This window comes from Schistocerca gregaria, chromosome 6 (genome assembly GCF_023897955.1).
Source record: "Schistocerca gregaria isolate iqSchGreg1 chromosome 6, iqSchGreg1.2, whole genome shotgun sequence".
Lineage (NCBI taxonomy): Eukaryota > Metazoa > Arthropoda > Insecta > Orthoptera > Acrididae > Schistocerca > Schistocerca gregaria.
In genome coordinates, this window is record NC_064925.1 from 198,642,708 (window position 1) to 198,670,357 (window position 27,650).

Below are 27,650 nucleotides of genomic sequence, written 5' to 3' on the forward strand. Positions count from 1 at the left end.
CCATCCTAATCTATGCCAACATTACTTCAATCTGTGCAAATGCTACTAATCCTTTGAAATGCGGGTAAGACATGCACTTTGCCTCGTCTTCCGCATCCTCTGTTCGCATCCTCTTCGTATCCAATACATTAGCTGCAAAACATTCCCAGATTTTAATATCCTATAGACTAATAACGTTTCCAGGTACCCAGTGCGCCACTATATCTACATCTCACTGTCCATGGGCTATCCTCAACCATTGCAACTGCCAAATAATGCAGTCTGTTTTGAAATGAGCCCACCTTTCCAACATTAAACACAACGCCGTACCTCCATCCTTCCATTATCCTCATAACCTTTTCATCCATCTGCTTGATATTACCTGCGGTTCCACATGGCTACACAACCCTACTCACCCATCATGAATTTGATTGAAGTCGAGGAGTATATTTTGACAGTGATATAAAAAAACTAAAAGTTTTCAAAATTATAAAAACGTCCACCTAACATATGGGTATTTCAAAACAACATAATTTATTTTTATGTAATTTTTGCATGTTTTAAAACCTCTAGCGAAAAACATCCATCTGGAATGACCTCGATGTCGACGGGATGTTGAACCCTAACCTTCCTTCCCTTTTTTACTTCTCATTATGTTCCATTTTTGCCAGAAGAGCCATTTTGTCCGCTTCCAGATCTCCCCTTTTTAGGCAGTTGAAATAACTGGAGGAAAAAGGAAACATTCCTTTGTACGTTCCGTCGATGGCGATAAGGCATTGGTAGGCTTTTGCACAGGAATCGAGGGTGGTTCGCAGTAGGGGGAATGAAACCAGCATTTAATCGTACATTCATACTTATAACGATAGCATGCTGGGAGTGAGGTCAGTAAGTTGTAGAATTATCGCTCCTTTTTTATGTTCATGTATTCAGTTTTTGGAGACCGAAAATGTCCTCAGTCAACATGAATTTTACGGAAGTCAGCTTACTATGGGATCCAGAAGGCAGTAAACTGTGATACACTGTCTGATGTCAAGCTGACTTGTAGAAGGTGTGCAGTTCAGTTTCTCACAGTCACCTGTTGAACAAATCAGCAAATAGAACAAGGTATCGCAAAATTAAAATTTTACGCTGCCAGTCTCCATGACGTGGATTATAGGAGTCCAGGTATAGAATGTCATACTGAGCGTTAACGTAGCGGTTACCACTGACGCATATTTCGCAACGGGAAGTGGAGACATACTTGAGAATTTTTTAATATTGACATACTTAACAGATTTGCTACATTTTGCACCGACAAGTACGACATAAGTGGTGTTGGACCTTCGTCCGCTATTATTTAGATAAGAAGGCTTAAATTTGTTGTCGAAGAACGCGTAGATTTCAGGTCATAATAAAGACAAAATTATAGCTCAGTTTGATAAGGATGGAAACTATGTTCAAGGAGAAATTTGAAGTTTTCTAGGCGTGGTATCTACTTGAAGAATCACACTCGATTCGACGAGCAATAAAATACACAATATTGCATCTGTAGATGTAAACATGGTACTTTATCAAGAAGAATCTTTTCAGTATTCAAGTATTTACTTAGGTGCTATTAATCATTTAGAGGAGTAGCTATATAGAAATCAATGTGATTACTGTAGCTGAAGGACAAAGTGATGCGTCACTGTAATAATGCAAAGTAGATTAAAGAAATACAAACAGCAAAATACTAATAAATGAACGATTTTAGGTTCAGGATGAATTAATTATCACTAGAATTCCACTTTCCGGTTCTTGCATGCTCGGTCGGTACGACGGTAGACAGGCTAGAATGTAATACACAATCGTCAAACAATACAAACAACGAGATAAGTAGCGTCACAAATAAAAAGGTGTTTCCATGAGCAGTAAAATTGAAAAAACACCACAGTGGGAGAAAATACTATGTAAATTACACTTCCCTCGCTTCTGTGTGTTTATCTACAACTGGCAATAAATGAAATACATATTTCAAATGTTATTTTTACGAAATGTGAAATTCGTTGTACTATAACAAATGAATATTAACAACGCTGTTCGGTTTCTGGAAACAGCGATTCAGATGTAAATTTCGTATTAGATAGAAACTGTGATGGAACCATCCGTGACAGCAGTGAACCAGAGATGAGAACTGTTAAAAGTAACAGTTGTTTACGTGATTGTTATTGCAGAATATCTGTCTCTAATTTACGCCGAAATTTTGGAAAGTACACTGTTCGCTTTCTTAAGAATATATATGAATGTGCTCCGACGAGAGAAGATGTTGCCCATTAACTGTAACATGTGTCAAACTCAATACCCCGACATAATTCACTTCCATACTGGTACCTAAGAGATATCAGTAACTTACGTTCGCCGGCTTCTGTGACCGAGCGGCTCTAGGCGCTTCACTCTCGAACCACCCTGCTGCTACGGTCGCAGGTTCCAATCCTGGCTCGGGCATCGATGTGTGTGATGTTCTTAAGTTAGTTGGGTTGAAGTAGTTCTAAGTCTGATGACCTCCAATGTTAAGTCCCATACAGCTTAGAGCCATTTAAACCATTTGAATAACTTTTGTTCAGTAAAACCCTACAAAGGCTGCAAGTGTATATGTGACGGCCGCCTTTTCTGCAACAAAACAAATTGTATCTAGAACTGATTAACCTTTCGTTAGTATGTCACACAATTATTGGTCTAGTAACACATCTGTAGTCATAGGTTCATCAACATCAAGGCAGGCATCTGCTTCAGAGTGCTGAGAAGGACTCATATCAAATAATTCTATTGAGACCATAATAAGCTGTCATCGGCTCGAACCTGATCAGAAACTCGTACCTCCTTGTCAGCTGATGACGTCGCTTTTACGATTCGCACGCAATTATCGGATGGGACCAAATGCAGCTGCTAATATATAATATTCTGCAGACACAGCCTGAACATAATATTGGATGTGAGTCGCATTCTCAGCCTCGTAAACAACTACACTCTCCAGTCACATTAATTTGACCAACAGCTATGTTCAACTTGCAATAATTACTCACAGATAGGTGGCAGCACCAGCAGCGGAGGAGACATAAAGCGTGTCGGGAAAGGTGGAAACGGCGCAAATTGAGCGTCATCGGCTATCGGGCCATGGGTGGAATCATTTCCGAAACAGCAAAGTTTGTAAAGTGTTCGAGTGTCACCGTGGTTAAATTGTACTGTGCATGGCAAAATGTCGCTCTAAAACCGGCGTCGAGGCTATTGTGGCGCAGCACAGGTCGCATATGAAAGGGGAGAATGACGGCTGCGTTGATGTACAAGTGCGAATTGACGTGCCACTGTCCAAATGAACCGAGGAATGACGACCAGTGTATCCTCAACGACCGATTTGCTTCGTATGGGCCTCCGCAGCAGGCGCCAGGTTCATGGAACCTTGCCGAACTCTGTTCATCCCCCACCAAATCTGGAATTTAGAGGCCAATACCGCATCTGGTTCTCCTTTGAGCAGTGACAAGTGGCCTTTCCGGATGAATCTCGTTTCATGCTCCATCGGACAGATGGCCGTTGGTGCGCAAGCCGTGAAGCGTCTGAAAGCAAACTATCATCGGAAGGGCACAGGCCGGAGGACGGAGCATTATGGTCTGGAAAATGTTATCGTAGCATTCACTGGGTGATGTCTTTATGAGAAGCACAATGGCTCAACATAATTATACACCTATCTTTGGGGACCTCGTAACTTCACACTATCGACCTGTGTTGGCGTATGCGAGGTAGCCTGTCATTTAAATATGTACCTGGTACAGGAATGCATTTGATGGAGAGCAACGTCTTTCTAACTGTTGGTATAGTGTGTGTCTGAGGCACAACGTGGGTACCAGCTGGGTATTTTCCTAGTTGGGTCTAAGAAACCCCCTTAAAAAACCACTTCGGACGGTGTGGCCGAGAAGTTCTAGACGCTTCAGTCTGGGACCGTAGCGGTCGCAGGTTCGAATCTTGCCTCGGGCATGGATGTGTGTGGTGTCCTTAGGTTAGTTAGGTTCAAGTAGTTCTAAGTTCTAGGGGACTGTTGACCTCAGATGTTAAGTCCCATAGTGCTCAGAGCCATTTGAACCATTTTTTAAAAAACCATATCGTCGTTAAGTGGAGAGGCGGATTCGCTCTTGGGTCAGTGCTGTTTAGTTGGCCCTTCCATTCGCTCACTTTAGCTACCTTCGCAGCGTCGCTTTTATCTTTTTTCTTAAAACATAGTCATTCCCCTGGAAGATGCAAGAAATTAACTTACAAAACTATTTCGTTTTGTGTGGCAACTTCTTTTATTTTTTATTTAAATTAAATTCCTTCTAAATTTTAAATTAAATGGCAAAGGAAAATTTTTCATTTCGTCGAACTGAAAAAAGTAATAATATAGTTAAGTCCCGTTTGACGCCTATCCGAGCGGCTATATAAAACATAGATTGGTTGTATAAAATTAGGGAGTTATGAGTAACCCAAGATGAAACATTAAAACTGTCTCACTAACACGACCAAGGCGGAAAATGGAATTCTATTTTCATAGTAGAGTACCTGTGGCAACCGATATGAAATAACTCATTATTTTACCACATTCAGATAGCGTTATTATAGAAAACTTACTGCAGTATATTGCCATTAATTGGCTATGAAACTGGTGTGCCATTTTGAAAAGTGCTGCTCGAACGAATTGTTGGGCTTCGAGGTTTCATTGTTACACCTCGTGCGATACCTTACCTTAATTTACAGAATGCTGATGTTGGATTAATTTCATTAAAATAATTATGTTAGCATTACAGTGCGACTATTGTTCAGATATTGACATTCAAGGTGGTAGTTCTTACAAGTAACCCTTAAATCAGCAGGTAGTTCTAACAAACGGAATGATGAGAGACACAGATGGTTTGCCTGGACTAGATACAACAATTTCAACATTACATAGCAGAAATACAAGCGGAATACAATTATTGTTGATAAATATCGTCTTCTTAAGCGTAAAAGGAAATAAAGAATTGGTAGTAAGGAAACGGAGAAAATAATATTAGGCAATAGAAGCATAGTAGTTAAAATTTAGAATTAATGCCAAAAAATGAAACAAAGAAAAAATCACGGCTGAAACTACTAGCGCATTTAAAGACTTAATCGTGATGACTGATTAGAAAAGTTATAAAACACGTTACAATATTTATATTCAAGGATTACTGATTCATGAAGAATTCAAAAAATTGAAGTGGCTTTTCATAAGCAAGGATTACTCATTCATGAAGAATTCAAAAAATTGAAGTGGCTTTTCATAAGTAAACCACGAAAATTAGTGACAAAAGTATTAGGTGACAATATATCCAAGACAAAACGCGTCCTAGGATGAAATAGATCAGCATAAAAGAGGAAAGAAGAAAAGTGAACAAGTGGAATACGTGAGTATACCTAAGTATCGACCAGCCATTTAAAATTATATTTTCTTGGTTTGTATCGAAAGGGAAAAGGAAGAATATAAACTGTTAGCGACACGAAAACGCTCTCTTTATAGAAGGTGCTTCTTTTCCACAGAAAAATTTTCATTGTGAACGACTGACTTCGATGACGGCTGAATGCTTAGCTCTCGGAAATATTTCGTGAAACTAATTTTGTCTGCATTCAACATGTCCCCTTCAAGCATCAAGATAAACACCAGACAGGTTGAAAGTGAGAGCTGGACCGAGACACTAACTCGTGACCCTGCCTTTGGTGGTCGGCGTTCATAATGCCAAAGTTATCTAAGCTTGGATAGCTCTCAGTATGAGATCTGCCCACGAGAGGCCAGGTATCGATAGTAAGTGAAAGTGCTGCATTTAATTTTGTTTCAAAACAAGGCATACCCCGCTTACAAGAGTGAAATATTCATGGCCAAGTTGGTTAAAGTCTATAGTTTATGCTTCGACGACAACCAACAGTAAAGTATAAGGCAAAAGCATCACTCAGGTGAAACTAAGCTGTTTCCCCTACTCCTTGATTTCAAAGCGGAGGGCAGACATTAAAGACGCTCTCCCCTCCTTGTATATTACTTACTGGACACCACCACAGACAAGCTTCAATATCAGGTCCTATCAAAGTGCAAGTTCCCCTAAGTTTCAGAAGAGGTGCGCATTCCGCTGGGAAGGAAAATCTCCTCGTAAGATTCTTCAGATTACAGTATGAAAAAGACATCAAAGTCAAAGAGAAGTGGAGGTAATATCGTAGCGGTGAACAAGAATGGATTAATACACGTGTAGTAGAGATGAGAGCAGAGACCCAGAACAGAAGCTCGGAGATCCCCCTCTCTTCACCCTCCCCCCCCACCCCCATTTCCCCCCGCCACGCACACCTCCCTTGTGTTGGAACACCGACCCGCCAGAGTGCGCGTCTGGAATTTAATCTCTATTGGAGAGAGGCGGGCGAGCAATTACTGCCTTACACGCGTTGTTTGCACAACAAAACGCGCCGACCGTCCGTCTCGTCTGCGATATTGAGCGGCCTCGCCGGGCCCTGCGCCTGAATTCCGCTGCCCCAGGTGCTCGCAGAATTCCAGCGCAGTTCGCTGCGCGCCTGTGACTTTTCAGTGCCGTGTTACTCAAGTTCAGGGGCGATCCTCAAGTCTTCGATCCCGACGAAAGAGCCTTCTGTCTCGATCTCAGAAAAGCAACTGAGACCAAGTTCATCTGTAATCTGAAAGAAACGTACAAAATCTCTACTAACCAACATACAGGGTGTTACAAAAAGGTACGGACAAACTTTCGGGAAACATTCCTCGCACACAAATAAAAAAAAAGATATTATGTGGCATGTGTCCGGAAACGCTGAATTTCCATGTTAGAGCTTATTTTGGTTTCGTCAGTATGTACTGTACGCTTTCAATTCACCGCCAGTTGGCCCAATTGAAGGAAGGTAATGCTGATTTCCGTGCTTGTTTTGACATGCGACTCATTGCTCTATAGTACTAGCATCAAGCACATCATTACGTAGCATCAACAGGTTAGTGTTCATCACGAACGTGGGTTTGCAGTCAGTGCAATGTTTACAAATGCGGAGTTGACAGATGCCCATTTGATGTATAGATTAGCACGGCGCAATAGCCGTGGAGCGGTACGTTTGTATCGAGACAGATTTCCAGAACTAAGGTGTACCGACAGGAAGACGTTCGAAGCAATTGATCGGCGTCTTAGGGAGCACGGAACATTCCAGCCTATGACTGGCTTCTGGGGAAGACCTAGAACGACGAGGACACGTGGAATGGACGAGGCAATTCATCCTGCAGTTGACGATAATCTTAATGTCAGCGCCAAATAAGTTGCGGTTGTACAAGGTAACGTTGACCACGTCACTGTATGGAGAGTGCTACGGGAGAACCAGTTGTTTTCGTACCATGTACAGAGTGTGCTGCCTCCATCAGCAGCTGATTGGCCTCCACGGGTACACTTCTGCGAATGGTTCATCCAACAATGTGTCAATCCTCATTTCAGTGCAAATGTTCTCTTTACGGATGAGGCTTCATTCCAACGTGAACAAATTGCAAATTTTCACAATCAACATGTGTGGGCTGACGAGAATCCGCACGCAATTGTGCAATCACGCCATAAACACAGATTTTCTGTGAACGTGTGGGCAGGCATTGTTGGTAATGTCTTGATTGGGCAACATGTTCTTCCACCTACGCTCAATAGAGCACGTTATCATGATTTCATACGGGATACTCTACCTGTGCTGCTAGAACATGTGCCTTTACAAGTACGACACAACATGTGGTTCATGCACGATGGAGCTCCTGCACATTTCAGTCGAAGTGTTCGTACGCTTCTCAACAACAGATTCGGTGACCGATGGATTGGTAGAGGCGAACCAATTCCATATCCTCCATGCTCTCCTAACCTCAACCCTCTTGACTTTCATTTATGGGGGCATTTGAAAGCTCTTGTCTACGCAATCCCGGTACCGACTTTAGAGATTCTTCGTGCTCGTATTGTGGACGGCTGTGATACAATATGCCATTCTCCAGGGCTCCATCAGCGCATCAGGGATTCCATGCGACGGAGGGTGGTTGCACGTATCCTCGCTAACGGAGGACATTTTGAACATTTCCTGTAACAAAGTGTTTGAAGTCACGCTGGTACGTTCTGTTTCTGTGTGTTTCCATTCCATGATTAATGTGATATGAAGAGAAGTAATAAAATGAGCTCTACATGGTAAGTAAGCGTTTCCGGACACATGTTCACATAACATATTTTCTTTCTTTGTGTGTGAGGAATGTTTCCTGAAAGTTTGGCCGTACCTTTTTGTAACACCCTGTATATTCAAATAGCCAGGTGTGTTAAAAATGTGTGTGTGCGCGTGGAGCAACGGTGAAGCGCCTTTTCGTATTGCATAGAAAGGAACACGACACTAAAAATTCTCGAAAAAGGAAGGGCGTATGGAAGTAATGCAGACTTCGTTTCCTACAGTTAAAGCAATACTTAGTACGTGCAATGAAGCAAACCAAAGAAATTTTGTATGAAATTTTCACTCTACAACGGAGTGTGCGCTGATATGAAACTTTCTGGCAGATTAAATTGTGTGCCTGACCGAGACTCGAACTCGGGACCTTTGCCTTTCGCGGGCAAGTGCTCACCCAACTTTTTTTTCAAGTGCTCTATCATCTTCTATATATATAAGGAACCGCTGCAGGAGAAAGACGACGGGTAGGGTAGGGGTCGACACCCGTAGCTTGGCCATCCCGCCGCCACGCCCAAGCAACGTGTTCGAGGATCGAAGGATCAGGACGATAATGGAGTGGGTTGGTCTATGTTGTTTTATTTATTTTTTTAATTTTTATAAAAATTCTAATTTTTTTGTATTTATGGATTTATTTTTGTATCATTACTAAAAAAGGTCGAATAAATGCCGTATTCGAGCTTCCCAGTTGTCTTCTCGTCTTTTGAGAGGCGTTCCCCCCTATTCAGTCCCTAGAGGATCAATATGCTCGAGGATTCTTTTTCATTGTCATCGTCTCATACCAGGAACGCCCCAGTGAGCAGGAGGATCCGGAAATAGTGGACCTAAATAATTTGCGAAACGGGTGCTGTACTTCGGGTGGCGGCTGAAAGCTGTATGTGTCGTCAGCAGTAGCGACCAAAACCAACTGAGCTACCCAAGCACGACTCACGCCCCGTGCTCACAGTTTTAATTACGCCAGGTCCTCGTCGCCTGCCTTCCAAACTTCGCAGAAGCTCTCCTGCGAAAGGCAAAGGTCCTTAGTTCGAGGTTCGGCCCATGCACACAGTTTTAATCTGACAAGAAGTTTCATATCAGCGCTCACTCCACTGTAGAGTGAAATTTTCATTCTACAAACATCCCCGAGGCTGTGGCAAAGCCATGTCTCCGCAATATCCTTTCTTCGTAGGAGAGCTTCAGTGAAGTTTGGAAGGTAGGAGACGAAGTACTGGCGGAATTAAAGGTGTGAAGACGGGCGTGAGTCGTGCTTGGGTAGCTCAGTTGGTAGAGCACTAGCCCGTGAAAGGCAAAGGTCCCGAGTTCGAGTCTCGGTCCGGCACACAGTTTTCCACACTGAAGTAAAAATCGCAAACAGCTATCACAGTGGAGACTGCATATGATGCATCATAGAAGTCGAATTTGAACTGATAGACACATGAATTGATACGTCTTCTCACGATGATGAAGCCCCATACTCCTTGACAGAGTGTAGGGGATGATGCTACAGACCCGCGCCGCTGTACTAGGCAAGGTCCTAGTGAGGTGGTTTAGCCATTGCCTTCCTCCGGACGTAATGGGGACGAATGATGATGAGGAAGACGACACAGCAATACCCAGTCATCTCGAGGCAGGAAACATCCGTGACCCCGCCGGGAACAGAACCTGTGACCTCGTGCTCGGGAAGCGAGAACGCAACCGCGAGACCACGAGCTGCAGAATCTTCTCAAGAAAGGCTATTGAATTAATGAAGCACTTGCAAAGACGATTGTAAACGACCCATCTGCGATGCTTCTACTTCGAATGTTACACAAAATATACAGCGTTTCTGCAATCATCCTGTAGTAACACACACACGCTCAGTGGAAGGAAGTGAAAAGTGCTCTCATTCGAGCTATGCATCTGTAATACACAGGTGTGCAAAACTGAGGGGTGAAAGTTAATTCCGCATTATGTTTGATTCTCAAATAACATAGCTCGATGAAACTTCAACCTTGCATGGACAGCACTGCTACTATTTAGCACGGTACAAAGAGTAACTCAAAGAAATGCGCCATGAGATGAGGAAAAAATTAGACTTTTACTCAAACACAGAAATTACACTAAAGTTACCGTCATTCAAGATGGCCTCTTGGACATTAAAAAGACGGAAAATGGTCCTAAATATGGTATGTGATCACCGCTGACGGATACATATGTCTACAACGTGTTCCTCTTCCGGCCACATTCGTAAGGAGTTTAGCGGCAAGACGCTCCATTCTTCCAGCAGCACGATTCATAGCTGCTGGATGGACATTGGTGCATGTCGGGGTTCTGCGGTATGTTTCCCAAACGTATCCCACACGTGTTCGATGAGATTTAAATCGAAGGAACAGGCAGATCAGTCCACCGGTCGATTATCCCCTTGTTCCGAGAGTTTCTCCACCTGCTTTGTTCGATGCCGTCCCGCAATGCCATCCGTACAAATGAAGTTATGGCCGAAGGCACCTCTGACAAAGCGAACTTGGTGGGCAAAAAACAACACAATGCCTCCCACACCGAATCACCTAAACCAACAAAACGATCATGTTCGGCAGTGACAGGTGCATTGTCATACGGTGAGACGTGGGAACTCATAATACACCTAGCAAGATTGTCGAACATGTTCGTTTTGGTGATCCGTGTGTTATAGTCGGGGGAGGAATAATGTTGCAATGGTGTACTGACCTCGAAATCTTTAAATACTGTACACTTAACCAGTAACCTTCTTCTGACAATGAACTCCTTCCCCAGGTAAGTTTTTTCAGGGGTTCATTCCGTCCGGACTTTCTTTGTATGGATAACAATGCACGATCGCATCGAACCGAGTAGATAGACGACCACTGGAAACGAGAGAATATTCGGCGAATGGACGGGTGTGCGCGTTCCTCCGATTAAAATCCCGTGGGATGCGTTGGGAAGACGTATTGCCAGAGGTCCACATCAAACAACGACCATCTTGCAGCTGCCAACCACGCAGCTGGAGGAATGGAGTTCCCTACCACAAGAACCCTGCACCAATCTTATGGACAGTACGGGAGCAGATTGCACAGCTTCCCTTGCCGCCCATGGTGACCACAACACCATATTAAGGAACATGTCTCGGGTTTTGTAATGCCCAGGGGGCCATGATGGATCGCAGTGGCTTCAATATACACTACTGGCCATTAAAATTGCTACACCAAGAAGAAATGCAGATGATAAATGGGTATTCATTAAACAAATATTCTAGACTAGAACCGACATGTGATTACATTTTCACGCAATTGGGGTGCACAGATCCTGAGAAATCTGTACCCAGAACAACACCTCTGGCCGTAATAATGGCCTTGATACGCCTGGGCCTTGTGTCAAACAAAGCTTGGAAGGCGTGTACAGATACAGCTGCCCATTCAGCTTCAACACGATACCACACTTCATCACTTGCTCGGCCACCATTGATCAGACGTTTTCAGTTGGATCTGGAGAATGTGCTCGCCAGAGCAGCAGTCGAAGATTTTCTGTATCCAGAAAGGCCCGTACAGGACCTGCAACATGCGATCGTGCATTACCTTGCAGAAATGTAGGGTTTCGCAGGGATCGAATGAAGGGTAGAGACAGGGGTCGTAACACATCTGAAACGTAACGTCCACTGTTCAAAGTACTGTCAATGCGAACAAAAGGAGACCGAGACGTGTAACCAATGGCACCCCATACCATCACGCCGGGTGATACGCCAGTATGGTGATGAAGAATACATGCTTCCAATGTGCATTTACCACGATGTCGCCAAACACGGATGCGACCATCATGACGCTGTAAACAGAACCTGGATCCATCCGAAAAAATGACGTTTTGCCATTCGTGCAAACAGGTTCGTCGTTGAGTACACCATCGCAGGCGCTCCTGTCTGTAACGTAGCGTCAAGGGTAACCGCAGCCACGGTCTCCGAGCTGCTAGTTCATGCTGCTGCAAGCGTCGTCGAACTTTTCTTGCAGATGGTTTTTGTCTTGCAAACGTCCCCATCTGTTGACTCAGGAATCCGTTACAGCCATGCGGATAAGATGCCTGTCATCTCGACTGCTAGTGATACGAGGTCGTTGGGATCCAGCACGGTGTTCGGTATTAACCTCTTGAACCCAACGATTCCACATTCTTCTAACATTCATTGGATCTCGACTAACGCGAGCAGCAATGTCGCGATACGACAAAGAGCAATTGCGATAGGCTACAATCCGACCTTGATCAAAGTCGGAAACATGTTGGTACGCATTTCTTCTCATTACACGAGGCATCACAACAACGTTTCACTACGCAACGCAGGTCAACTGCTGCTTGTGTATGAGAAATCGGTTGGAAACATTCCTCATGTCAGCAGGTTGTAGGTGTCGCCACCGGCACTAACCTTGTGTGAATGCTCTGAAAAGCTAATCATTTGAGTATCACAGCATCTTCTTCCTCTCGGTTAAATTTCGCGTCTGTAGCACGCCATCTTCGTGTTGTAGCAATGTTAATGACCAGTATTGTAATTATTGTCTTCGAATAAAAGGGTTAGCCGGCCGGAGTGGTCGTGCGGTTCTAGGTGCTACAGTCTGGAGCCGAGAGACCGCTACGGTCGCAGGTTCGAATCCTGCCTCGGGCATGGATGTGTGTGATGTCCTTAGATTATTTAGGTTTAATTAGTTGTAAGTTCTAGGCGACTAATGGCCTCAGAAGTTAAGTCACATAGTGCTCAGAGCCATTTTGAGACAATGAAAGGGTTATTTCTGCTCGTCTCATGCGAATTTCTTTGAGTTACCTTCTGTAATTAATTGTATTGTACTGCACGATACTACGGGGTATTCAGAAAGTCTCTCCGCAGTGCCGTATGATTGTTAGCATCGCGTGCTATATGTTGCAGTGAACATACCGAAATGAAACTCTGTGAAATACAAGTTATTAATTTATTTAATATTCATTTTTACTTACAAATTTTCACATTAATGTTGAAAGTGTTCCTTCTGTTGTTGAGTACACAATTCACTTCGTCTAATCATGAATCCACAATGGATTTGCAGTACTCCACATATGAGAATTGTGCGAGTTCATGTACCCGGATAAATGAAATTTTATCTCATCACTGAAAAACGTCTCATTAAGAATATTTCTTCCATTTTGTTGAACGAAATTTTTGAACCATTGACAGTAATGTAGTCTCTTGCCATGATCAGCAATTTGGCCGCCCGGTTTGACCGAGTAATTCTAGGCGCTTCAGTCTGGAACCCCGCGACCGCTACGGTCACAGGTTGAATCCTGCCTCGGTCGTGAATGTGTGTGATGTCCTTAGGTTAGTTAGGTTTAAGTAGCTCTAAGTTCTAGGGGACTGATGACATCAGATGTCATATTCCATAGTGCTCAGAGCCATTTGAACCATTTTTGATCAGTATTTTTCAGTTCTTGCATGACTGTCACTTTGTATGTCCGGGCCGTTCCGACACTAAGATCGATTCCCTTGGCGTGTTTTCTTACTGACTTGTTCCTACTAATGAACATTTTATCAGAAATATCCAGCAGTTTATCCTCAGAGAAAACTCAAGGACGACCACTTCTCGGTGCTTCTGTCACTGAACCCGTACTTCGAAATTTGTTAATCAGATTTCAGACAGTACCGCGATGTGGGAGTGTTGTCTCCGGGAAAACTGAATTAAATGTTTGACGAACTGAAACTGTGTATTTACCGCCAGCTGTGAACACTTTTTCGGCCAAAAACACACGTTATTCAATGGTTAGCATTTTAACAGTGACAAAAACGTAAAAAAACGGACAAAGGAACTAAACTTATACGTCCACCTCAACATGTAACGTCACACACCAACGATACCACTGACGCTGTCTGAGATAAACGAAACAGTGGAATGTTCAGAGAGTCCACTTGAAGGGAAGTAACGCAGACAGGCGAACGATCATACGGCACGCGCGGTTAACAGTCATAGAGAGAGACTTTTAGGACACCCCGTATAAGAGCTCTTTCTATGGATTGTGCACATTTCATACAGCTAAGTTACCTGGGAGTGACAATGTGAAAGTTACTTTCGCTCACAAGTTGTGCTCGCTATGGTATAAAGAGTAAAGGACGAACTGTGCTTAACAATTTGCACTGTGGGGTGTGTGTGTTGTGTATTAAACCAGGGATATGGAAATGACGGAGAGGCTTCGTGCCACCATAGAGCCCTCAGTGGTTCATATCCCCACAACAGGCTACAGCAGTACACTCACCCCACCGCCGCCCCAAAGCCAGTCCGGCCCCCAGTGGACCACCCCCCCCCTCCTCCCCTCCTCCTCCACCACCACCACCACCCGGAACGTCGTTGTAGGCGTAAGTGGAGTGCAGAAGGTTTTTGCGCAGCAGTCGTCGACAGAGTCTAACTGAGGCGGAATAAGGAGAACCAGCCGCATTCGCCGAGGTGGAAAACCGCCTTACAAACAATCCACAGGCTGGCCGGTACACGGGGCCTCGAAACTAATCCGCCGGGCGCGGATTCTTGCGCGGGACCGGCACCCCTTCCCGCTCGGGAAGCAGCGCGTTAGACCGCGCGGCAAGCCGTGTGGGCCTACGCCGTATCGTAGTTATGTCCGCATCCAGCGGCTTCAGTATTGTGGACGAAGCTACGATTGGCCATTTACATGTAGTGTATGTCGAACATCGTGTAAAGCATTTCCCTTCGATGAAACTGGAATACAGTGCGTCTCCCAAAGAGCCAGACGTGTTCGACGAGTCGCAATCTTCGTTATTGTGTTCTGACATGGGGACTACCACGGAAGATGACCCATAGTTATCTATGTGGAGCAGTTGCTACTGACGGCAATTGCGGGAAACCCTCTAACTTAACATAAGAAAATTCATGAAACATCTTCACCACTAATCTTGTCTATGGCTCGTTGGAAGTCTTCATTTACAAATACTATTCAAACACGAACTTATGCGTAGTCTCTTAGAGCAATGATTCAGATACAGGTACAAAAAAAAAGAAGAAAATTACTTGAACAGTTTTAAATGTGTCAAAAGAATAATACCGATAATGATAAAGTTTTCGATAGTAAGCTTTCTACCAAAGTGCATATGAGGCTTTGTAAAAGAGAACATCTGCCAGATGGTAAACTAAATCATTGAATGACGGATTTGTTCGTTTTATTCATTAATTCGAACAATCTGGATTTTCCCAGACCTCATTCAAATTGCTCCACTGATTACTAACGAGACAATCTCCATGGCTCAAGATTAAATCCACTGGCCATTAAAAAAGTAGTTTCGTAATTTATACATCATAACGTGAACAAAAAACAGTAGGCCCACATGACAGGCTAAGGACAGTTTTGTCCTATGGTGCTGTAATGTTATTGCCTTCTAATACTTTAAAGGAATTTTGTGCCTCTGCAGTTTTGTTCATTGAACAGTTTACAGGAGAGCTGACTGCGCCAGTGAACCCAGCAGACAAAACATTGTTGATTTAAATGCTCCACTTTTTCGTTATAACAAGGTACCAATTAATTATTTACAATTTTATCGTTATTGTTTGGATTCTTCTCGATATAAGACACAGTGATCAATGTGTTTCAAAATATTTACCTGCCACGATTTACCACAGAAGGAGGTTCTTACTCATTGGTCTGAAGATGACCACAGTAGCGCTCGAAACCGGTCACCGTAATAAATAAATTGTGATCAAGACTGTTTTTGATAATAAATATTTAAAAGATGTTTAATTTGGCATCCTCTATCGAACACCCGAGTCGCGCAACCATCGCTAAAAATATGGACATACAGAGACATTTGAGATGTGGTGCAAGAGACGAATGTTGCATATTAGGTGGAATGACTCGGTCAGGAATGAAGAAGTTCTTCAGAGAACTGACAAGAAAAATAATATATGGAAAATTCTAACATTAAGAAGGGACAGGCTGTAGAACATCTGTACGACATAATGGAATGACTTCCATGGTACTAGAGGGAGATGCAGAGGGTAAAAACTGTAGAAAAAGACGGAGATTAGAATAGATCCAGCAAATGGTTGAGGTCGTAGGTATCAAGTACTACTCTAAACTGAAAGGGCTGGCAAGGGAGACGAATTCACGGTGGGCTGCATAAAACCAGTCAGAAGACTGATTTAAAAAAAAAAAAAAGGTCTTTAGGGATAATGTAATGACCACGACCAGAAAATTCAAGAAATTATAACCACCACAAAAGCTTACCGACAAACTTTCTTCCCATACGCCACTCGCGAGTGGAACAGGCCAGGGGTATCAGTTAACGGTACCAGACGTATTCTCCGCTACACAGCATGAGGTGCTTTACAGAGTACGATGTCGATTTAGATGCAGATATGAAGTTAACCATGTTATGTTGTGAAACATGTACGACCTTCAGCTTTGCAGAGCGGTACCTGCTGTGTGGCTTAATTGGACTAACTGGCTGTTGGTCTGGGCCCTTACTTGCGTGTGGTGTTTAGATGTCGTTTAAGTATCGCGAAAGAGACAAACAGGACAGGGATTTCAGGTAGTTCGCTGCAGAGCATAGTTAGTGTGCTTCCCGGGTTATTTACGCCTTGATGCTACAATGGAACTCAATAATGTCATTGCTTTAGCCGATTTGGATTGCGTAGTTTGTCAAATCAGTGAAGTTTTGCAAGTTATAACCAAGATTGATTCGCGAATCTGGTTATTTTTCTGAGTAGGAGGAGTAGGGGTTGATGAGTGAGAGAGCAGCAAGAGCCAAGGAACAGTCTCAGAGTTGTTGGAGCAGGTGGAGGACGTCGGGCCGAAGCCAGTGGTAGTGTTGGCCAAGGAGGAACAAAACAAAGAAACTGATCTTCCTGTCATAGAAAAGACTTCGGTAGACTTTATATTGGTCAGGTTCTTTTGGTTGGTAGTGTTACATCCGTAGGTCAAGTTTGAAACTGGATGTAAAAATAGAAGATTATAGAAATGGAAATGAGATTTTGTTGTTGGTGACTAGCACTACATCTAATACAACACGGTTTGTAGAATCGCAAGAGAAGTATTCTAAGCTGTCCTTATGGTTGGCTAGTTTTCAATAGTGCGTTCAGTGTTTTTCTATCTCAAACAGTAGGAAGTACTGGTATTGGTCACTTTAATAAGTTGTCGAATCTGCTTCAAGCTCTCTCACAGGAAGCTGGAGAGCTTTCAGCAATCTCCTTCCACAGGCATTAAAATTTTTATATTATCTGGATAAACTGGAAGAGAAGGGTAGAATTCTGATATGCTAGAAAATAATAATCTTTATAACCAGAAACCACGAAGTTTAATGACGGTATGTTGGCGTAGGCACAACCTGCCAACATCCAGGGTGAAATCTTGCCCGAATTTCATAAGAGGACATGCGAGGCGTACAGGGCCATACAGGAACTCATTCATTTGCATTATGGTCGTCACCAAAGTCTTCAAGTGTAGTTTGCCTGCCACGTTGGCAATGTTAAACGAAATGCGAGAGTCTTGCGCCTAGAATTTAATTAGTCGGAAGTTTTATCACATATTCTCGAGGGGTATGCGGCCAGAGTAGCTAGAGAGAGTTGTGTTTGGTCAAAAAAAAAGCCCTTCGATTTTGGTACCTTGAGTGATATGATTAGTGACATCTTGGGGGTAGCTTATGTCGACGAGCGAAGGGAAGAGAAAGAAAAACAGGAAGCCAAACCATGTGAGAATACCACATATGTATGACAAGATAAAGTAACGTGTTTTGCTTTTGATGCTCCTGGCTACGCAACCCAGTACTGTTCTGAGGCCGAAGCAGGGGAGTGGAACAATAACAGTTGACACATTCCACGATGTGTCTATGGGAGAACTAGAGACAGACTAGTCCACTTCCGTACATGTGATGATACGTCAATAACGAGCTAGTTCGTGAGTTGGTGGAATCTGACACTATCGTTACGACGCAGAATCAGAAGTGGGTTAGTGAAAACAGTAGTTGTAAATGGCAAAAAATGAACAGGAATCAATGTAAATAGTAGAAGTTAACAAACCCGAGATTGAGATCAGTTGTGTTTTTTTGTCTAGTTGAGAATACATGCTTTATATTGAATGTTAATGCTGGGGTAATCGTTAATTTGTCAACGTATTTTATTACTGACTCAATGTAATAAGGAGGATCGGGGTGGTTGTCGAATGATTAAATAGTAGTTATTATTTCAGGTTTGCTCCAAATGTCAGGTTTTCGCTCTGTGAGCATGATTATGGCCAAAGCCAGTAGCGCTCAAAAGTAAACACGTGTCAGCCGCCAATTTTCAGCCTTATTTTATTGGGCAACCACCTTCAGCGTTATACTACCCTATCTTCAGGCCGACTGCAGTCGGTAGGTGATGATTGATGTGGTCACTGTAACAAATATCTACTAATACCAGTTTTTCTGGCTACCGTTTTGATCACAAGCGAGGTAGATTATTCAGACTCGTCGGTCAAGGGCCTTAAGCCGGGTCAGTAAAACGATGAAATTATCTGTCCAGTAAAATAAGGTTAAAAATTAATGGCTGAAAGGTGTTGAATTTCACATCCAATATCTCAAATGTTTCTCTTCTATTCCGGTTTCCCCACAGTCCGTGTCCCATAGCCATAGACTGCTGGGCTCCAAACTTAATTCTCAGAAATTTCTTCCTCAAATTAAGGGACATGTTTGGTACTTGTAGACTTCTCTTGACCACGAATGCACTTTCTGGCAGCGCTATTTTGCTTTTATGTCCTCCTTGCTCCGTCAGTCTTATATTATTTTGCTGCCTAGGTAACATAATTCCTTAACTTCATTTACTTCGTGTGCACCAATTATTACTTTAAGTTTATCGCTTGTATCCTTTCTACTACTTCTCACTCATTTTATTTCTCTCCTAATAACTTTGCAACCATATTCTGTAATCATTAGACTTTTCATTCGATTAAACAGATCCCGTAACTCTTCATCACTTTCACTGAAGATAGCAATGCCATCAGCGAGTCTTAACACATATGTGCTTTCACTCTGAATACCAATCGAAAATTTTAACCTTTCTTTTATTTCAGTCATTGATTCTTCGATGCATATCGAAGAGTAGGGGCGAAACACAGCATCTTTGTCACACTTTCTAATCCGAGCACTTCATTGTTGGTGTTCCAGTCCTTTTATTTTTCTCTTGGTTCTTGTACACATTGTATACTACCAATCTTTCCCTGTAGATAACCCCAATTTCTATAAGGATTCGAAACATCTTGCACCATTTTACATTTCAGAACGTTTTCTCTAGGTCGACAAATGCTATTAACGGACTTGAACTTGATTCAGCCTGGCGTCCACTACCAGCCGCAAAGTCAGAACTGTCTCTGTGGTGGTCTCACCTTTCCTAAAGCCAAACATACCTTTATCTAACAGAATCTCAATTTTCTTTTCCATTCTTCTGCATATAATTCTTGTTAACAACTAGGATGCATTAGCTGATAAGCTGATTGTGTAATAATTCTCGCACTTGTAGGACTTAGCTATCATCGGAATTGTGTGTATGACTGTTTCCGACTGTCTGACGGTACATCGCCTGGATCATGCACTCTACACACCAACGTGAATAACAATCTTCATTCCACTTCACACAGTGATGTTAGATATTCTGATTGAAATGTTGCCTATTCCTTCTGTCTTATTTGACCTTAAGCGTTCAAAAGCTCCTCATAATTCTGATACTGGATCCTCTTTCTCTTCCATATGACTCCTCATGTTCCTTCTTTCTATCACATCTTTAGACAAATTCTCCTCTCATAGAGCACTCCTTCCAATTATTTACTCTCTCCTATACATTTCACAGTGGAATTCCTATTGCGGTCTTATGTTACTGCCCTTAAATTTAATTTCACGGAAGGTTGTTTGGACTTTTCTATATCCTGAGTCAGTCCTTCGGACAATTATTTCTTGTAACTCTTCAGGCTTTCCCGCGATCTAATGACATCTTGGGTTGTCGGGTGTTCTGCCGGATGTCAGCGTCGTACTTGCACGATATTTCGGTCACTTAGCTCGTAACCTACATCAGGTGCGACCTGAGACTGCTCCTTGAGTGAACCTGGTCCAGTATTTATGCCTATGGCCTTCCCCCTCCACCAACGGCTGCAGGCGCTTCCTCTGTGGTCCGCGCCCATTCCCTGCGACCTGCTGGAGCGTTGCTGCTCCGTTTCCCCCAGTAGGCGCACCCAGTCTGCGCTGAGATGTCGGAGCGAGAGGATGTCCGTACAGCGAAGGGTGTGGCGGATCGCCGTCCGGCAGAGCTTGCTTTGCCGGCGGCCCCATCCGGCCCCCCACCTAAGACGACCCAGGCATCGTCAATGGACACAACTATGGATTTCGAGTCGGCTGCACTGCAAGTACCGCTGCCCGAATCAGACGACGAGACGGCGGCACGACATGAAGCGTCCACCTCCACCAGGACGATGAAAAGAAGGGCGACCACCACCACAGGAACTACTCGAGTCCCTCCTAAGGGAAAGAAGGCAAAACCGGCGGATGTCGTCGTCGATGAGGAAGGTTTTCAACTCGTCAAACGGCCGGCCAGGAAGGCTCAACTGTCATCTGCACCGCCGGTTCCGACGACAAACAGTTATGATGAGCTCGCTGAGGGTGTGGAGTTACCTACTCAGAAGAGTGAACCAAGGCCGCCGCCTATTGTGGTCCAACATACTGAAGACTACGACGGCCTCTACAGGATGCTGCTTCGTCTTGTTGGCCAAGACAACGTTGTCATTAAGCCTGCTGGCACCAACCTGTACAAGGTCACACTGAAAACAGCTGATGACTACAGAAAGTTTACGGCTGCGTTCGGAGAACAGGAAAAGCCGTTCTACACTCATCCGTCGGCAACGGACAAGATGCTAAAGATCGTCTTTCGAGGGCTTCCTCGGAACTACAGCCTGGATCACATCCGGCAGCAACTGGAGGATATGGGCTATGGATTTGGACTCAGGTCGATAAACCGCCTACCGTCTCGCCGAACCAGAAAGGAGACGCCGCTGGTCCTAGTGGTCACTTGTGATATCCCAGATAGCGGCGACACCAGTCACTACAGAAAAACTCCGCTCGAAGAGGGGAGAACCTCAGTGCTACAACTGCCAAATGGTTGGGCATGTAGCACGGTTCTGCACGCTACCCCCACGCTGTGTTAAGTGTGCAGGGGAGCACGCTAGTCGCGACTGCACACGGCAGCGGACAGATGGACCGCCCAAATGCGCTGGATGTGGGGGAGAACATGTTGCCTCTTACCGCGGCTGTTCCAGCTTCCAACGGGCTGCGGCACGGAGCCGTGGCCAGCGCCCTGGCTCAATAAAGCGGCCTGCACCAGTCAGACCTGGAGTCAGTTTTGCTGCTGCTGTTTCCCCGGCTCCTCTCCGCAGACCCCCGTACCTGCGACGGCGCCAGCCACTGTTGCAACAGCTGCAGATAACAAGAAGGCCCGCCGTCCACGAGGCACAGCGCGACCACCAGCACTGCGTCCTGATCAGCAACAGAGTGAAGACCAGGGACAACACGACCGCTCCCAACAGGGACGCCAGGCTGTCGTCGTGGAAACCCCAGCTCAACACCCACGCGCTGCATCTGCACCCTCCCAGGCGGCCGATTCCAGCATGGAAGAAATGAAGCTCCTCCTGCAAGAACTTCGGGAGCTTCTCAGGGATATCCCGCGGCAACTCATCCCCGTTCAGGCAATCACCACCGGACCACTGAAGACCCAGCATGGCCCGTAGTCAACGAGGAGTCACTGTATGCGTGTGGAATGCCCAGGGCATCCGCACCCAAGATGGCGAATTTCGTCAGCTGCTGCGAGATGAAGCCGTTGACATTTGCCTGGTCTCGGAGACTTTTCTCAAGCCTGGAGTTCACGTCCGAGCAGCGAACTACGTGTGCTATCGGACTGACAGACCAACTCATGGCGGTGGTACTGCGGTATACGTCCGGACTTCACTGGCGCACCATCAGATTCAGCTTCCGCCACTACAAGCGATGGAGGCAACTGCTGTAGCCATTGACACCTCACATGGGCGCATCACGTTTGTGGCTGTCTACCGTCCACCTGGCAGGCAGTTACTCCAACAGGACGTTGAAGCGCTGCTGACATTACCTGGAAAGGTCTTTGCCGGCGGCGATTTTAATGCAAAACATACTGAATGGCATTCTCGTCTTACCAACAACTACGGACGAAAACTTCTCCGAGTCGCACAGCGGTGGAACGCCATCATCCTCGGACCTCATGATCCCACCCACTTTCCTAACAATGGTGGACTTCCAGACGTGCTCGACATTGCAGTGGCCAAGGGGGTGCCCTATGTTATATCTGCCAGCACTCGCAACGCCTTATCCTCGGACCATGTTCCAGTTATCTTTGACATCGATGTCGATGCTCAGCCAGTGTCGCGGAGAGGAATCCAGACCAGGAACACCAACTGGATCCGATACCAGGAGCTGATCGCTGAGGGCCTCCGAGATGTACCAGATGCTGCTGAGGTTGGAGTTGTGGCTATGCCCGATTCCTTCAAGACTGTGCTATACAGGCGGTGCACCGGGCCACACCGCGGCCGCGATCTGAACCACCTGACCGATCTCGGCAACTGCCACCACATCTAATGGAGGCGATAACCACCAAAAATCGCCTATTCCGTGAATGGCAGCTGACACGAAACGCAGCAACGAAGAGGGCAATAAACCGGATGAGGAGAGAGATAAAGGTTGCCGTTGCAAATCACCGCCGACGACAGAGGATACCGCCGCTACAAGTCGGTCAAAACATCGCCAGCAGCCCAGCGGACAAAGCCAACGCCATCGCTGATGTTTTTGAACGAAATATCCAGCCCATCATGGACCCCATGGATCCGGATCACATTCGACTGGTTACACAACGTCTTCCGGTATTCCTCAATGCACCTGTGGGCGACGATCACATCGAAGAGGTGGATGCTGATGAAGTCTCCGTAGAACTTCGGCGACTCAACAAGGGCAAGGCGGGAGGCCCTGACCAGCTCACAAATGAAATGCTGCGACAGATGCCACCAGCAGCCACAGAACACCTGGCTCGACTTTTCAACAACATTCTCCGCACTGGACACTATCCTCAAGCATGGAAACATGCGGAGGTAGTGCCCATCCAGAAGCCTGGGAAGGACCCTCGTTTACCAAGTAGCTACAGGCCCATCAGCTTACTACCAGCGGTCAGCGAGGTCTTTGAAAGACTTTATCTCAGACGCTTACAACGTCACATTCAGGAAGAACGTCTACTGCCGGACGCACAATGTGGTTTTCGCCCTGGTCATGCAACAACGCACCAACTGCTTCGACTAGTCGAAGAGGCCCTTGATGCCATCGAACGACGGGAGTTTTTCGGGGCCATCTTCCTGGATGTCTCACGGGCGTTCGATTCTGTATGGCATGAGGGGCTCCTTTTCAAGCTTCTGGACCTCGGTGTGCCCCTGCCGCATGTCCGCCTCCTACAATCTTACCTCGCCGACAGAAGCTTCCATGTCTGCACGGAGGACTTGTCGACGCGCCGTCTGGTCAGGGCTGGAGTTCCCCAAGGCTCCGTCCTCGGCCCCATACTCTACATCCTGTATACTGCAGACATGCCGCGGATGGACAGGGTCCACCTTGCCCTCTACGCAGATGATACGGCGATGTACGCAAGGAGCATGAATGCAGCTCTACTCCAATGACGCATGCAAGCAGCAGCTGACACACTTAGTCAGTGGGCCAGGAGGTGGCGCCTCAGGTTCAATGGGGCTAAGACGCAAGCCCTCCTCATCGCGAAGAAACATATTCCAGCTACTCTACCGCAGATCACCATTAGGGGAACCGCCGTACCTTGGGACACTACAGCAAAGTACCTGGGTGTGACGCTGGATAGAGGGCTCACTTGGAGACGACACGTCGATGATATAGTCAAAAAGGTCAGGGGTAGAATGACACAGCTCTACCCCTTCCTCAATCCATCAACTGCACTCCCACCTGACCTGGGTGTTGCGATGTATCTGACTCTAATCCGTCCACTCATCGACTACGCCGCTGTGGTTTGGGGCAACGCCGCAGCGAGCCACGTTGGAAGACTACAACGACTCCAAAACCGGATCCTACGGCTGGCGTTGCACCTCCCTCGGGACTTCCCGTCGGACGACCTTAACCGAGTCTCGAACATTCCAACTGTTAGAGAGAGGTCTCGCCAGGCTGCACGACTCTTCTACGAGAAGACCATGCAGTCAACAAATCCGCTCCTCCGAGCATTAGGCCACCGTGTGCAGCGTCTCAACGCCACCAGATGGCCACACCTGCTTCACGACTAATAAGTTGCAAGCACGCCAGGAACGCCGTCCCAGCAGACTGAAAGGACATAAAAACAACGAAAGGACAACCCACACACACCGCCAGCTTGGAGGAATAGCCAACGAGCTTAGACTCCACCGAACAGAGACCAATCTGTCTCTGTCAGGCTGAAGCTAGCTAGCTCCGTTTCCCGTCCGCTGCGGTTCTAGGTGTTCCCTCTGCGGTCCGCGCCCACCAAACCCGCTCCTGGGGGTTTCATCTACGGTCTGGGGTACCAAGCGTTCCGCCTGCGGTCCGCGCCCGCTCACCACGACCTTTTGGAGCATTGCCGCTCCGTTTTTCCTCCGCTGCGGCGCTGGATGTTTCCTCTGCGGTCCGCGCCCACCAGTCCCACTTCTGGGTGTTCCATCTTCGGTCTGGTGCGCCTGGCAGTCCGATAGGGGCTCGTTTTCCATCTCCATGTTTCTGGTTCTTCTGTTTGTTTAGTGTTGCAGGTGGCCCTATTGCTCCTCTAACAATTCCAGAGCCGGATCCCAGGCTCTGCTAAGCTGGTACCATGTGTCACGGTTTATAAGATCGTCAGCCATTTTTATTTCTATCGATTCTCTTATAACACTGTCCCAAAATCTGGGTGTTTGTGCTAGAATCTTGGTATCCTCATACTTCATGGCATGATCTAGTTCTAGGCAATGTTCAGCTATGGCTGACTTAGTCACCTGTCTTAATCTAGTGTGCTTATGATACTCTTTGCACCTGATCTCCACAGTTCTTGTCGTCTGGCCAATGTAGGACATGCCACATTGACAAGGTATATTGTAAATCCCTGGTTTTCATAACACCAGGTCGTCTTTGACACTCCCCAGCAGTCCCCCAATCTTGTTGGATGGACAGAAAACACACTTGATATTGTGTTTACGGAGGATTCTACTGATTCTGGCAGAAATAGAGCCAGCATAGGGCAGATATGCCACCTTCTTTGCTTCATCTTCGTCTTCTTCAGGAACCTGTGGTATAGTGGCTGGTTGGAGTGCCCTCTCAATTTGTCTGTCCGTGTATCCATTCTTGGAGAAAACTGTTTTGAGATGTTCTATCTCTATAGGTAGATTCTCTTGGTCTGACAGGGCACGTGCTCTGTGGACCTAAGTCTTCAGAACCCCATTCTTCTGTGCAGGGTGGTGACAGCTGGCCTGCAGATAAAAATCAGTGTGTGTTGGTTTTCGGTATACACTGTGGCCAATTGATCCATCTGCTTTCCTCTGGACTAGTACATCCAGAAATGGCAGCTAGCCATTCTTCTCCAGTTCCATGGTGAACTTGATATTAGGGTGGCATGAGTTAAGATGTTCAAGAAACTCATTGAGCCTGTCCATCCCATGTGGCCAGATCACGAAGGTGTCATTCACATACCTAAAGAAGCATGTGGGTTTAAATGTGGCTGTCTCCAATGCCCTCTCCTCAAAACTCTCCATAAACATGTTGGCAACCACAGGGGACAGTGGGCTGCCCATAGCTACACCTTCAGTTTGCTCGTAATATTGGTTTCTGTCCAGGAAATACGTGGATGTCAGTGTATGACTGAACAGGTCCAACAGAGCACCGTCAAATTTCTCTGCAATCAGTTCTAGTGAGTCCTTCAGTGGGACCCCGGTCAACAGCGATACCACATCAAAACTAACCATGATGTCCGAATCTGTGATGTGCAGTTGCTTCAGGAGAAAAATGACATATTTAAAGAACTGTGATCAGAAAACTGTTGTTAGGTAGCAGTATCTGTGTCTACGATGGCAGCACTGTGGTGTCGTAGAATCTTTGACAGTTAGTAGTGAATAGCTTTGGTGTGCAACAGGTGGGGTTTGGTGCAGTGTAAGCGTAATGCATGGAAGCACTTTTGCAACTACGTAAGTTGTAAATTTATTATGAGGAGAAATCCTGGCACAGAACGAGGGCTGGATAACACATAGATATAAAAAAAGGTTTTTAAATGAAGGACAGGGTATTATTTGATGAGGTAAAAAGTTTATATTTATTTTGTAGACTTGTATTGTTGGTCTTCTTCACCCTCGACAAAGTCGAGTTTTTGATAATTGTTCTATTGATTGACTTTTATTGTTAATTTACTGTACTATGGAAGATAGTAAATTAAACGAATTTTCATATAAGACACTATAACAGTTTTTTTCATAAGTTCCTTCCTAACTGAAATTTCGGAACTTAAAGGTTGCGTCATGTGTTTCATTGGCATTCTGTCTAAAGATTATGAACGCAGTTTCTTCGGACCCCAGTTTCCCTGGAACAACTGTATTTCATTTTTAGCAGTAGGGTTTTTTAGCTGTTGCGGAGTCTTGCTGTGTTGTTGTTTCTGCCATTACTTCATTTTTCAGGTGAGATTCATAACACGTGAATGATTGGTTTCCTTTACGCAGTGTAGGTTCTGCCAGTTTTTTTTTAATTTTATCAGGGCCATATGTCAGTGTAGAAATTTTCTTGTGTTTCAGGTTACATTCTTTTACAGGTCTCCATTCCAGTTTGTTCTTTTTTATATACAGTTACGTTTTTTTAACACAGTTTGCACAGAGCAAGTCTACTGAGTGCCAAATTATTGGTTTGATTATTTATTTGCTTGTGAATGACATCGGTTTTCATACGTACAGGATTCTTTTTATTTTCATGAAAGCGATGTGGATTTGAGCTCAGCAGCACATTTAGTTTGTCAGTTCACATTCCCAGGTTTGTATTTACGATAACACACAAGCAAGCAAAGGCTACTCACTTACAACACTCAGTTTCAATTGCAATGCAATATGTCCGCCAACAACGTCAGCCCAATACTATTTACTGCCGAGCGGTTCTAGGCGCTACAGTCTGGAACGGCGTGACAGCTAAGGTGGCAGCTTCGAATCCTGCCTCGGGCATGGATGTGTGTGCTGTTCTTAGGTTAGTTAGGTTTACGTAGTTCTAGGGGACTAATGACCTCAGCAGTTAAGTCCCATAGTGCTCAGAGCCATTTGTCATACTATTTACTGACCCGAAATTTAAGGAAATACTATCAACAAAAGGCAAGCGAGCCTCTTCAGCGCATATGTTTATAGCGGAATCTAACCGGCTTATCAGTATATTACTAACGCCGACGGAACTGTATACGATAAATGACAATGATGTACTGTCAGCTGGCCAAGCTAAT